General features: G+C 40.3%; 1 long non-coding RNA gene across 1 annotated transcript in view; it reads right to left on the reverse strand.

Annotated features, from left to right (window-relative positions):
- Window positions 1-10,578: 10,578 nt before the first annotated feature.
- The window catches only part of LOC141139719 (uncharacterized), a 50,439-nt gene continuing 47,205 nt past the window's right edge, over window positions 10,579-13,812 (reverse strand). Inside the window, exon 2 of the long non-coding RNA XR_012243790.1 lies at window positions 10,579-11,215. This is a non-coding gene — a long non-coding RNA (uncharacterized lncRNA). The remainder of the gene's footprint in view (window positions 11,216-13,812) is intronic.

The following is a 13,812-nucleotide window of genomic DNA, read 5'->3' on the forward strand; positions in this document are numbered from 1 at the left end:
ACATTATTTCTATTATTACATTGTTATATAAAATTAAATAGTTCCACTCACCACAATGCAGAACCAGTGGGAACCCTGAGTGTGTCACTTGCCGCGTTACCTGCCACACGTTGTGGATTGTCACTTGCCATGACGTCACCTGCCACACGTTGCTGATTGTCACATGCCATGTCACCTGCCACACGTTGCAGATTGTTACTTGTCACATCACCTGCCACCTGTTGCAGATTGTCACTTACCACGTCACCTGCCACACATCGCGTATTGTCACTAGCCATGTCACCTGCCACATGTTGCGGATTGTCATTTGCCATGTCACCTGCCACAGGTTGCGGATTTTTACTTGCCACTACATCACCTGTCACACATTGCGGATTGTCACTTGCCACGTCACCGGCCACATGTTGCAGATTGTCACTTGCCACAACTTCACCTGCCACACGTTGCGGATAGTCATCTACCATGACGTCACCTGCCACACGTTGCGGATTGTCACCTGCCACGTCACCTGCCACACATAGCAGATTGTCACTTGCCACGTCACCTGCCACACATTGCGGATTGTCACTTGCCACGTCACCTGCCTCATGTTGCGGATTGTCACTTGCCACGTCACCTGCCACACATTGCGGATTGTCACTTGCCACGTCGCCTGCCACACATTGCATATTGTCACTTGCCACATCACCTGCCACACATTGCAGATTGTCACTTGCCACGTCACCTGTCACATATTGCGGGTTGTCACTTGCTGTGTCCCAGAGTGAAGGCAGGCAGCAGAGAGATGATGAAATCTATCTGCTGCCCAAGGCTGCACAGTGAGGGTGGAACTGCAGTCATCTCTCTGCTCCCCCACCCACCGGTGTTCCGTCAGATATGGTGACCTGTCAGATAGCCACTTCACGTCACTTCAGTTGTGCATTGCTCATGCGCAATAGGCCGGGTAGTGGTTTTCTGATGGGTAGCGGCTATGTGACAGAACACTGGCCTGCTGATTGGCCAGCAAGCCTGCTCCCCTGCCGACCTGCCGACTGGCCTGCTGACCCACCCGCTGACTTCTCCCCAACTGGGCAGTGAGTGTTCTGCCCGCACGCTCCTGTCACCTCTGCGCTGGGCTCCCTCACAATAGGATAAGCAGCAGAGCGGGCAGAACTGACAGGCTGGCGGGTGGCAGTTGAAAGCCCCCCTGAAAGTGCCACTTGGGACCGACTGCGTTAGCACCGGGTCCCATGGTAGGGCTAGCCCTGGGTGGGCTGTACCTCCATCCTACATCAACTCCTTAGAAAGTTGTTTATCCAGAGAGAAAAGTAGGACAGCTTGTTTCAGAAATGTAAGTAATAATAATTAATTGACTTTGCACAGTTGTTCAAATCCTTTCCTGTTGTATGTATGATTTATTGCCATACCTATAGATTCTGATCTTTGTTAGCAGTTCCAACAAACAAAATACAAAACAAAAAAACAGAATGGCAGATTTCACATCTATTTTTCATTTTTATGTCCAAAATAGTAATATGGGTGTGTTGGACTTTTAAGGCATTCATGTATATAAACTACATAAATAAACAATTCATACATCTTTATTAACATAACATTAAAACCTTAATCAATAAAAAAAATCTGTATAGGCGGAGCAGAGATCCACAATTCATACTCTCCTATACACAGATACCCTGTTTCCCCGAAAATAAACCATACCCCGAAAATAAGACCTAGTGTCATTTTCGGGGATGGCTGCAATATAAGCTCTACCCCAAAAATAAGCCCTAATTAGTCATTGTAAAAACATGTAATCAATTTTGTAAAAAAGATTATTTAATGTGCAGTGTCTCCTTTTGTAACTTTATTGTGGAAAACACCTTATTTACAGCGCCTCTAGGCGCTCATGTGACCCACCGGAGCTCTCCTCCTCCCGAGTGACGTCAGTTGCCCCTCCCACTGCAGTGCTCGGAGCAGGGAAGAAGAGCTCCGGTGGGTCTCGTGAGCGCCCAGCAGCGTTGTAAATAAGGTGTTTTCCACAATAAAGTTACAAAAGGAGACACACTGCACATTATATAATCTTTTTACAAAACGGATTACATAAAAGGGGGATCAACTCCAGAGATAAAACGATAATTCTCCCGCTCTACAAGACTCTGGTCCGGCCGCACCTGGAGTATGCTGTCCAGTTCTGGGCACCAGTCCTCAGGAGGGATGTACTGGAAATGGAGCGAGTACAAAGAAGGGCAACAAAGCTAATAAAGGGTCTGGAGGATCTTAGTTATGAGGAAAGGTTGCGAGCGCTGAACTTATTCTCTCTGGAGAAGAGACGCTTGAGAGGGGATATGATTTCAATTTACAAATACTGTACTGGTGACCCCTCAATAGGGATAAAACTTTTTCGCAGAAGAGGGTTTAATAAGACTCGTGGCCACTCATTACAATTAGAAGAAAAGAGGTTTAACCTTAAACTACGTAGAGGGTTCTTTACTGTAAGAGCGGCAAGTATGTGGAATTCCCTTCCACAGGCGGTGGTCTCAGCGGGGAGCATTGATAGCTTCAAGAAACTATTAGATAATCACCTGAATGACCGCAATATACAGGGATATGTAATGTAATACTGACACATAATCACACACATAGGTTGGACTTGATGGACTTGTGTCTTTTTTCAACCTTACCTACTATGTAACTATGTAATTTTAACTAAATTTAACCAAGCAAACAATAACTTTAACCAAGATTTATTTTTGGGATTACAGAATGTCATAATGCCGAATCCTGAGCTGTCAAGGGGAGAGGACAGGGGACACGGGAACTTTTTTGAAAAACATTTTATTGTTTTATTTCAGGTTTTTTGAAACATAGAGAGGGGTAAATGACACAGCACAGGTGCTGTGCTGTCTACCATGCTTTAGGATCAGGATTTTTGTTTAAGGGTTACAACCACTTTAAGATTGTCATGATGACATGACTGTTATTGAATAAACGTAGATTATTGTACATACCGTAAATTACTAAGACATTACCTGAAAATAAGCCTTTGTGTGTTTTTTGTAGTTAAAATTAATATAAGTCCCGGTCTTATTTTCGGGGAAACACGGTATATGCAACTGTAATATTCAGCCACCCAAAATACAATATTCATGCCCAAAACATTTTGAGATTCAGAGCTGTAGGCAGCTAAAGCTTTGTACAACTTTTGGCTTTTCATTAACTTTTGAGCTTGGCCCAGCATCATCCATTTTTTAAGCCTTCTTGTTTGACCTTTATTGTGATGGGCAGCCTTATGGAATCACAGGAAGCTAATGATAAGCTTTCACCCGTAGAATTTAGTTTAATGTTTGGACAAGAAAGTATAAAAATCACTATTCCGACCATTCAATAGTCCCTTCATGAACTCAACTAATTCTGAACTACCTTTCATTTGAATACCATGCCAATGTATCAATTTACATAGAACAAATGTTCTACTTCTAAATTAACTTAAGTGTATGTGCATAAGACCAGTTATAATTTTTCTCAACCGCAGCAAATTCAACAATTAGAAATGTGTTAATTCCCATTGGATTTACATTTTCCATCCTTATCCTTTGATTTATTTTTTTGCTCATTCTGGCGGAGTCATTCTCTTTAACTCTTCCATGGGTGTAAGGTCATCTTAAGGATGCATACACAAAAGTAATAATCATTGCTGCCTGTTACTTGATTTGCAACTCCCCAACCCCTTTATAATGTGCTGCAAAATTTTTATTGTATTGCTTCTCAAGAATTCCTAGTTCAACAGTGATTGCATGCATTGTTCACATGTGATGAGCCAAAAATACTGTATAATGTACTGTCAGGCCATAACATTATAAAGAATTATCAAATGCTACTGCATTTCATATCTTGCGATTGATGAGCAAATGAGATTATTTCTGAAACATACCATACATGCTCTGATTCACAGAGTAAAGAAATCTGAATAATGAAGTAAAGTATCTTTGCATACTAAACAGTAGACATGTGCAGAATGAAAAAAAATGTTTAGTTTTCTTTTGATTCATGTTTTACATAAATTTGTTTAGTCAGTTTAATTTGTTTTTGGAATTTGTTTAGTTTATTCATATTCAAATCGATTCAAACTTTCCAAATGCGAATAGTTTTCGAATCAATTTCGAATAGTTTTCAAATTCAAAAAGTTTTCAAATTCTAATTCAAAAGGTTTTCAAATTTGAATAGTTTTCTATCTGTTTTCAAATTTTCAAAGAGAATAAAATAGAATAGAAAATAAAGGAATAGAATAGAAAACAATATAATTAAATAGAAAAGAATATGACAGAAAATAAAAGAACAGAATATAATAGAGTAAAACACAACAAAATAGAATAGAAAACAAAAGAACAGAATAGAATAGAAAATAAACAAATAGAATAGAAGAGAATAAAAAAGAATAGATTTAAATAGAAATAATATAGCCATCTTCTGAAATTGGATTAGAAAAGAACAGAATACAAAAAAAATAGAGTTAAAAAAACAATAGAATAGAAAATAATAGAATAGAAAGAATATAACCACTTCCCATAATTCAAATAGAATCAATTCAAATGTGAATAGAACAGAAAAGAATAGATTAGAATAGAAAATAATAGGATACTATAGAAAAAACAACAGAATAGAATAGAAAGAATATAACCATCTTCCTATTCTAATCTATTCTTTTCTATTCGATTCTATTTGAATTTTGGGAAATGGCTAAATTCTATTTGTTTATTCTATTCTATTCTATTCTATTCTTTTCTATTCAATTATTTTCTGTTCTATTATATTCTTTTCTATTCAAATTCAAATTTATTCTATTCGAAATCTGAATTTCAGAAGATAGTTATATTCTTTCTATTTTATTCCATTCTTTTTTTATTCTATTCTATTAGTTTATATTCTATTTTGTTCTGTTATATTCTATTCTTTTTTATTTTCAGTTATATTTTTCTATTCTATTCTATTTTTTCTATTCTATTCCTTTATTTTCTATTCTATTTCATTCTCTTTGGAAATTGGAAAACAAATCGAAAACTATTCGAAAACACCTGGTGCTACATGCCTTAGTATGCTATAAAATTTATAAATATAATATATAGTTTATAGAATATAAACTATATTGATTTAGCTGTTTCAAAAATAAACTTACAAATCTATATAACCTGACATTATGAAATTTTTTCTGATGCCTGACGTTCTTTCAAAGAGTCAATGTTTTTCCATATATTTCTTTACACGTTATGCTTTGGAATGAAAAAAATTAAAATTAAAAATGTAATCACTTAATTAGGCAAATATAAAATATTAAATGTACATTTCCAATATTTACCCTGTTTGCAACCAGCAGATGAGTGCAAATCTTTTACTCTGATTTCTGATTACAAACAGTTTAAAGCCAAAGTTTAAATATATATTTTATTGCATAGTTACATTGGTACAGCTTGGCCCAATGTAAGTACAGTATGTATATCTCATACATGACCAGTCCCTGTGGAAGCTGCACATCACTGCAGTAGTTGCTGCTACTACAGTGACAGCAGTAGTCTTCCAGGTCCAGTGCCATGCAGCTGCCCCGCTGCATTGTAACCACAAGGGGTCGCATACTTAGGACCATCGCCTTTCAGAGAATACCTTGTATATTTTTTTCAGTGAATACAAGGCATTCACTGACTGGACAAGGTGGAGATTGTGACATCACTGCCCCACCTCTCACCTCATTCAATCAGGAGACACCTTGTAACCGCCGCACAAAATACACAGCATTTTCATCATCACATGCCTGACGAAGGGGTCCTGCATGGCTCTGAAACATTGCACTTATTCCTTTGTAATGTGATCTCTCTACAAGTTTTGGATTATAATTGAAGATCCATGGTGTGCTGGCAAATATGTGTAGTGCACAAAATACAAAGCATTCTCTGACTAGTGGCAGTGCCCAGTGAGCGACCCCTGCAATTATTATGCAGAAGGGCAGGCATTTGGCACAGCACTGTAAGACTGCTGCTATTACTGTAAAAGCAACGATTACTACAGGGGTTAGCAGCTTCTACCAGTGGCAGATGCCCCACCCCCCCGGTTCCATTCGCCCGGCCCCTAATTTACATGCAGGGCGCCGGATGCATGGATTTTAATGTTTGTTTTTTTTTTAAGCACGTGATTAGAGTTGGAGACTCTAATTGGCTTCAAAAAGGATGGGCTTGGGGCGCAGGGCACTGCGCCCCGAGCCCACCCACTTGTGTGACAATAGCAAATTTATATTTGCTAATGTCTTCCTGCTTCTTAGGGCCAATCAGGAAGCGGCTCCTGAGACCCGATTTGGCCGGAAGTCTTAGGGCGGGTCTCAGTACCTGGCTTATGTTCGGCCAGGAGGAGAAGCAACATCCCGGCAGCAGCAGTCTCTTCTTCCTACCCTGGATGCAGCAAAGCATTGCCACCTTGTCCTCCTCCTCACACCTCTACCACAGTAGGAAGGTATAGCCATTAATCGCACCGAGGGGGTGGCACTCCTGTGAGAAGATCGCGGCCGGGTGGGGGGGTTATGTATTGCCAGTGGAAATTTTTACCACCAGCCACCACTGGCTTCCACCAATAACTATGCAAAAAAAAAAAGATCCTACCTAAACCTCATCTTTAATAATCAGTTAAATATCTCAGAGGAAGGGACCCCCTCCTAGTAGAGATGTTGCTGTCTAGATCTTTAGGGCCCATTCATGTTTCTCCAAGTTGTTATGGTGTATTACCATACATTGCTTTTAAGGCAGCCCATTCATTATGAATGGGCAGCCAACGCATGGTAACAACTTAAAACTCGGTGAGTGACATGTGCTTTATGGTGCACTGCAGTGTTGTGTTTTGGCCTCTCCTGTGACTATGCATTGGGGATGCCATTAAAAGTGAATGGCACTGCAGCACACTACACTGCATATCAAATTTAATTTAAAATATTTAATAGTGCAAATAAATCCCCGTAGAGGACTATGGCTTATTAAGCTGTACTTTCTGGTTATCAAGCAGCACTGAGAGTATGCATAAGCCAGACTTGGCAAAGGAATCCTTTCCCTAACATAGCAAAACAGGATTTATTATTCTGCATTATCCACTATTAACTGGTTAAGTAGTCTCTGTACAAAAGTTGGTAAATGTATTCTGTAGTTTAGAAACATTATAGTCTGACATTTAATCTGGCACGGAAGGGCAGTAAAAAAATTAAACTTATGTAAATAGAATTAATATTGGACTTTGCTCTCATTGGGCTTTTAAAGTGTTCATTCTTGCCATCAACAAATATTCACATCATGTACATCTGCACATCAGCAGCAAAATACATATTACTTCTAGTTTAAAATGTATCATTTTTTTTTTTAAAAGTAACTAGTTTTGTAGAAGGAAATTGCAGCCCTTTTTCTGTCAAAATAGCCAATTCAGTAAGATCTCCAATTATGTCACTTCCGGTTACTGTAAACCGTCAGTGATTGGAGATAAAGCAACAGTAATTGGAGATTTAGATTAATTGCTTTTTTTGCACATCACTGGGAAGCGTGTACACTCTAGTACAGGATATTATGAGTGGATAGTGTTAGTCCGCTCCGATACTAACCAGCAACATGGCGGCGACAACTTTTTCCTTCTTTGCCGCTGTTCTGTCAAAACAGCAAACTGTTCGTGTATCGGAGTGTACACGCTTCCCGGTGTTGTGTTAAAACAGCAATTAATCAAAATCTCCAACTACTGATGGTTTACATTAACCGGAAGTAATTGGAGATATTGATGAATTGGTTATATTGACGGAACACCCCAACCAGGTAAAACCAGGCATTGCAAGAATATCAGAATATTTATACCCTTCTCAATCCTGGAGAAATTGCTGATAGTTTTATGATGTACTTTCCTAAACTCATGTGTTATTTTGTTTGATTGGAAGTATCTTTCTTCATTTTAATCATCTGAGCAAATCTCTTTGTTGTAATGAAGAAATCTGCAGCATCTGCTTTCCTTTCATCTCTGCTAGTGAATGACAATGTTTTTTCCAAATAAAGCCTTTTTCATTGTAAAATTCTTTAAAATGGTAAGGGATGCTGGGACTTGTAGTTGTACAGAAGGAAGACATATATATATACCGTGTAAGAGGAGTCTCCTTACGCCTCTTATTGACTCTCATTGGTTTATTGCTAGTTAGAGCTTTGATCTAAGGCTATATATCCTGGCATTCTTCCATTTACTGCTCAGCCTTCCTGTCATTACCTTCATTATTCTGATTTCTGTGATCTCTTTGCCCTTCAAATGATTCCTGCGCTTACAGTGAAAATAGCATTGCATGTGATAATGACACCAGTTTCTTCCCTGTAGACTCTGTCCTTACACCTGTTCATTATTTCACACTGATTGCTTACCCATGTCTATATTGTGCCTGTATAGAGTCCTTCTGACATGTAGATTATTCCTATGTTACCCATATTCAAGGCAGAGGGAAAAATTAAAATAAGCAAAAACAGAAAGGTTTGTATCACAAAATATGAAATTCACAGAAGTGGTGTATGAAAAATGTAAGTTAAGTTGCTGTCCTGGAATTAGTGATCTATAGACAAGCTACACTGAAGGTTTTTTTTAAATCTCTGAATATAATTATGTGTAGCACCCCTGGTGTACATAGTGTGAACAGGTTAAGTGTAAGTAGCCTAGGCAAATTTATTTTGGCTTACAAGTAGCTAAAATGAGCATGTCTGTGGGGTTCAAGCTCAGGTCAGGCTGGATGGCTCTGCAGGTCAGGCCTTAGTCCCCTCCCACCTTTCCAGAAACTTCTAGAAGCTAGTGGGCAGGAATCCCAATAATTATGGGAGTTTGACCAATCCCCAAGCAGGAGGCCTGACAGGGTGGTAAGATGTGCCCAAAATATATTGAAAGTCCTGGCCAGTGTGGCGTTCCTGGTTAGAGTATGGAGAGCTGAGTCGAGGATTGTGAGGCCTGGAGGGGACCCCGGGGTCTGGGGGGGGCTCTGCCTCCAGGCAAGGGCTGAGGAAGGAAGGAAATTGGCAGTTTGACCAGAGGGATCTTCACCACCCTTTAGTCTCATCCAGGAGACACCCTGTATTACAAAGGAGGACCTATACAGCATTGGGTCCAAACAGCAGCCTTTGCCAAGCAGCAGGATTTCAGGGGACAATGTGAGTACCTCTACCCACCACTCCCAAAGCTAACAAAGGGAGAATACAGCCGGATGCAACACTTTGCTAGAATAAAAAGAGACAGTGCCACAATTTACCTTAACTCTCTTGCTCTGGGATACAGTCATAGAAGTCAGGTGCACTGGCATTTTCTATTAGGGGACATAGAGCTCCTGCATACAGTTGGGACTTTATTATTTTCTACTAAGGAGATATAGAGTTCCTGTCTACAGTTGGGATTTTGCTAATTTCTCCATTACATAGAGAAGTTGTCCTTCAATTTGTTGCTGAACTCAGTTTGGTCATTCCATAACCCCTTATCCCCATCCACATTTATATTCTCTCAATAAAACATAAAAAACAAGCCCAAGGACTGGTAATTGATCGAGAATGCAAGTTGGAAACATGTGTGTTGCCTGGCTGTTCAGGATTAGGAGGACCCAAAACATAGAGGTCCTCTAGGGGGTAACGCCAAACATATGTATTTTTTTATTTTACTTGGGTCTGAAATGCATAAATCAGCATTCTTCAAACCACATTTTTGCTAACGCTTCACGAGAAATTAAATCTCTTTGCTATTGTCTTAAAGGAAATCTATGGTCACAGCACACACTTTTTTTGTGGAGCATCAACATTTTAATAGCAACAATAACTATTTTTGACAATCCAATATAAGCTTACTTCAAAAACGTCCTTTCATGTTGTGAGTTCTGCCTATCTGCTGCCATCACTTTCCACAACTTCCTGGATTCTCTGCATGTTTTGCAGCTTCTCCTCTGCTGTTTATTTTCAATTTCTACGGACTATATATCCCATGGTACCTTGCTGCCTGCAAGCAGTGATTCCTGTACTGACTCACCCTCCTGAAACTCCTCCCTTCAGCACCTCTGTAGTTCAGAAGGCAGGATCTGTGAATTCTGTGACACAGCAGTGTCTACTCACAGGGCATAGTGAATACATGTCACAGAATTCAAAGAAGTGTGTAGGATTTTTCACAAACAAGTCTTGTACACATGATCCGATTGTAGGGCAGGGGATTGTCTGTTGTCCTAAAATCTGACTGTTAGTACGCTCCTTCTGACAATTGTTGTCCAACTTTTTGACCAAATGTTGGATGGCAGGCTAGTAAATTTTCGCCAGAGGTCTGTTGGCTGATTTTCAGTGGTATACAAGTATGGATAGGAAAAACCACCTTCATCCGGCAGTCATCTGTTAGCTAATGTTCCAGCAGTGCCTATGTCATAAGTACCAGTTATATACGATCATTGTGACATGTCAGTTTTAGTGAGACTATACATACATTATGTAGATATCCAACATTCATATGAGTCCCTTGGTAATTTTACATTGTATTTTTGAAAATGTACCTGCCTACTCCCAAACTGTCATTTAAAGTAAAACACATAGCCAAGTATTATTCTACACAATTTTATTATTGTGCATACAAAAAAAATTAAATTAGAGATGCTATCTGCCATCCAAATACAAAGAACTTAACCAAAAAGTGCATTCTATGCATACAAAAATATATAAAATATAACAAATAAAATAATTATTAAAAAAAATAAAAAATAGAAATTAGTAAGTGGTGAATGGGTGAAAATCCCCAGCCCAGCGGCCTTGTTGGGGGTCTTGTGGCTGGTATTGCCACTGACCGCCATGCTGCTGTGGTGAGTGGGGTGGCTGTGGTGGGTGGGGTGGCTGTGGTGTGTGGGTTGGCAGAGGAGGTGGTGGATGTGGGGTCACAAAATCACACAGGTGTGTGTTTTCTGAAATTTAGCCCCTCACCCCCTTGTTGAGGAGCTGCAGGATGAGTTCCTCACACCTGTTCCTTTGCTCACCGGCCATCTGCCTTAATTTATTGTCCGTCACCACGGCAAATCCCTCAGCCTCATCTGGGTCTGTACGGAGCGCAGTAGTGGCCTGGCTGAGGAAGGAAGCTGTGGCCTCCTCCAGATTCTTGCTTTTCCTGCTCTTTCAGGAGGGCGTAGGGGAGGTATCTGCGACTCCGTCTGGCTGCTGGCGGCTGTTTCCTCCAGACTGACACTTTCCTGTGTATGAAAATGGAACATAATTATAATCTTTTTTAGAGTTTGGTCATCAATCACACACAATTTTGAATTCCACACAGTTGCAAATTGAATGTGGAGAAATAGAAACAGTGGGGCTGGCTGTAATCCGCCGAATCTGCAATGTTGTCCCCCCCAAATGTTCCGCCATCTGTGTCGCATGCAAAAGAGAGATGGTCACACCCCAGCGTCATGAAACACTGAGAGCGGAGTTTCACGCATGCGCGGTGTATATAAAGCCAGAATGCACGGTCGATGGAACGGCAGTAGGAACGATCTTGGAGTGGAGGACGAACGATTGCCAAACAAGAAAGGAGCCATAACACGACAATTGGAAATTGGGGCATAGGTGGATAGTGGCCTATACTGCTTAGATTGAGGCCTATATTGGGACCAGCTTATGAGTTAAGCCAGACATTATGGTTTGTCTTGTGTTCTGGCTTGCAGGCATCATATCATATATCATGACGGCTAAATTTACTTCGCCTGATTTTCTACCCCAATTCATTGACCTGTACCGGGAGCTGCCCTGTCTCTGGAAGGTCAAGAGTAGAGACTATTCCAATAAAATATTGAGGAAGGCAACTTTGGAGAAATTGCTCGAGTTAGTGAAACCTGTGTGCCCCAGGGCAGACATCAACTATGTCAAGACAAAAATTTCAAACCTGAGGAGTACTTTTAGAAGGGAGCTGAACAAGGTCCTTGACTCAAAGAGATCTGGAGCAACAGCGGATGACACTATGTGTTTTACTTCAAATGACAGTTTGGGAGTAGGCAGTTACATTTTCAAAAATACATTTACACTCTGTAAAATTACATCACCTTCCCTTTTCTATGCATTTTTCTCAGAAAAACAACCAGATTGCAGCATGGTGGAGTTCACTAGTCAGGAGCAAACACTGACATCAGACCAACTGCAAGGTTGGTCAACTAATGTAGCAAAATGGATGCTAGAAACAGATGTGACTTGGGGTGGCTTAATGAATGGTGTATTGTTTATTTTTTGAGGTAATCGAGTGTGGTCAGCTCACCCAGGATGTTTCTTTGGAGCCATGGGATCTGACTCCTGGACCCAGCACAGACATTGCCATTGTGGATGTCAAATCCCCCGACGCGAGTCACAGTGAGGGCCAAAGCGACCCAGAAGAGGAAGAAAGTGTTTGTGAGGCTCTTGTTTGTGCAAGTAAGTATTCTTGAAATCTGCCAACAAAAGTGTATATATGTTAAGTGTTTAGATGTCCAAACAAAACACCCACTCCACACATTACCAAAGTATGTAGTGCCTTAACATTAGCATGGAAAAGGAAGAGGTGGAGGGAGCTGGCAGTGTTGCTAGGTATCAGAGTTTTGGAGACCCAGGCACCAGGGCCAAGATTACAGAGTAGTTGCAGTGTGTACATTCCTAGTAGTGTAGGTGTCTGAAGGGCAAGCAGGTTGCAAGCAACAATAGACTGGGTAGGTAAGTTTTTCCTGAATTTAACTAGTAACTTGACCATAACTCACTATGTAGGGCCTCAGCCACTTGACCATCATTCCCCTAATATTTTTTACTCTTCTTACTAGGTCATGATCTTGCATGATGCACTATTGTCAGAATGAGTGCAGATATGTTGCATTGTTTGAAGGATATGGAGCAAATCAAGGAGGCTGCCACTGCTTTACAGCGAAGAATCAGAGGTTTTGTGGACATGCTTGCCAAATTTTAATTTCCTCTTGCCTGGTCTGAAGTTTATTGTTCCACTTGTTGGCTCCTGTTTGCCCTTTTAATGTTTACCATGTTTTTATGACTTTGAAAGGTGAAAGTTTAGGGACAGAACTCAGTGTTTCTCCACTCCACTCCTCTAGGTGCACCACCAGGTCCTGTTTTCTGTATTTTCCTCACCTGTGTCAAATTCTACAAATATAGAAAACATGACCTGGGTTTGCATCTTAAGGAGGAGAGATGGGAAACACTGCCCAAACTAATGTGAATTATAATGTTTCTGTGTTTTTAAAACTATAAATCCCCAAATTTGAAGGTGCCCCTAAATTGGGCCTTGACATTCTTATTTCCCTCATGATCCCATGCCTAAAATGTGTTTTTTTTCCATACATCTAGTTTGCTAAAGCCCCAAAACACACAGTGTGTCAACATGTGCTATTTACCATCACTGGGTATCAATGGATGTGTTTTGGGTGTGCAACCCCTTCCTCATAACTAAAGTAGCTCAGAGGAAGGGGTTGCACCCCAGAAACACATCCATTGATACCCCATGATGGGAGATAGCACATGTTGACACACTGTGTGTTTTGTGGGTTTAGAAAAAAAGATGTTTGTAACTACACACATTTTCAGCATGGGATTATAAGGGCCATTTAATTGTTATGCCTCTACATGTATGTGGCTTCAAATTTGGGCTTTTAAGGTCTTGAGATCACCCTAAGGAAGGCAACATCCACACAGTCTTGGGATACGAATGTCTCATTTGGCCTTCACTTTACCAAACTCGAACTTTGTAAGTTCCTGAGTTTGGGATGTGTATCTAAGGTTTTAGAACATGCCTGTTTAGCCACCATTTATACACCAAGATGTTGGTTTG

This window comes from Aquarana catesbeiana, linkage group LG04 (genome assembly GCF_042186555.1).
Source record: "Aquarana catesbeiana isolate 2022-GZ linkage group LG04, ASM4218655v1, whole genome shotgun sequence".
Lineage (NCBI taxonomy): Eukaryota > Metazoa > Chordata > Amphibia > Anura > Ranidae > Aquarana > Aquarana catesbeiana.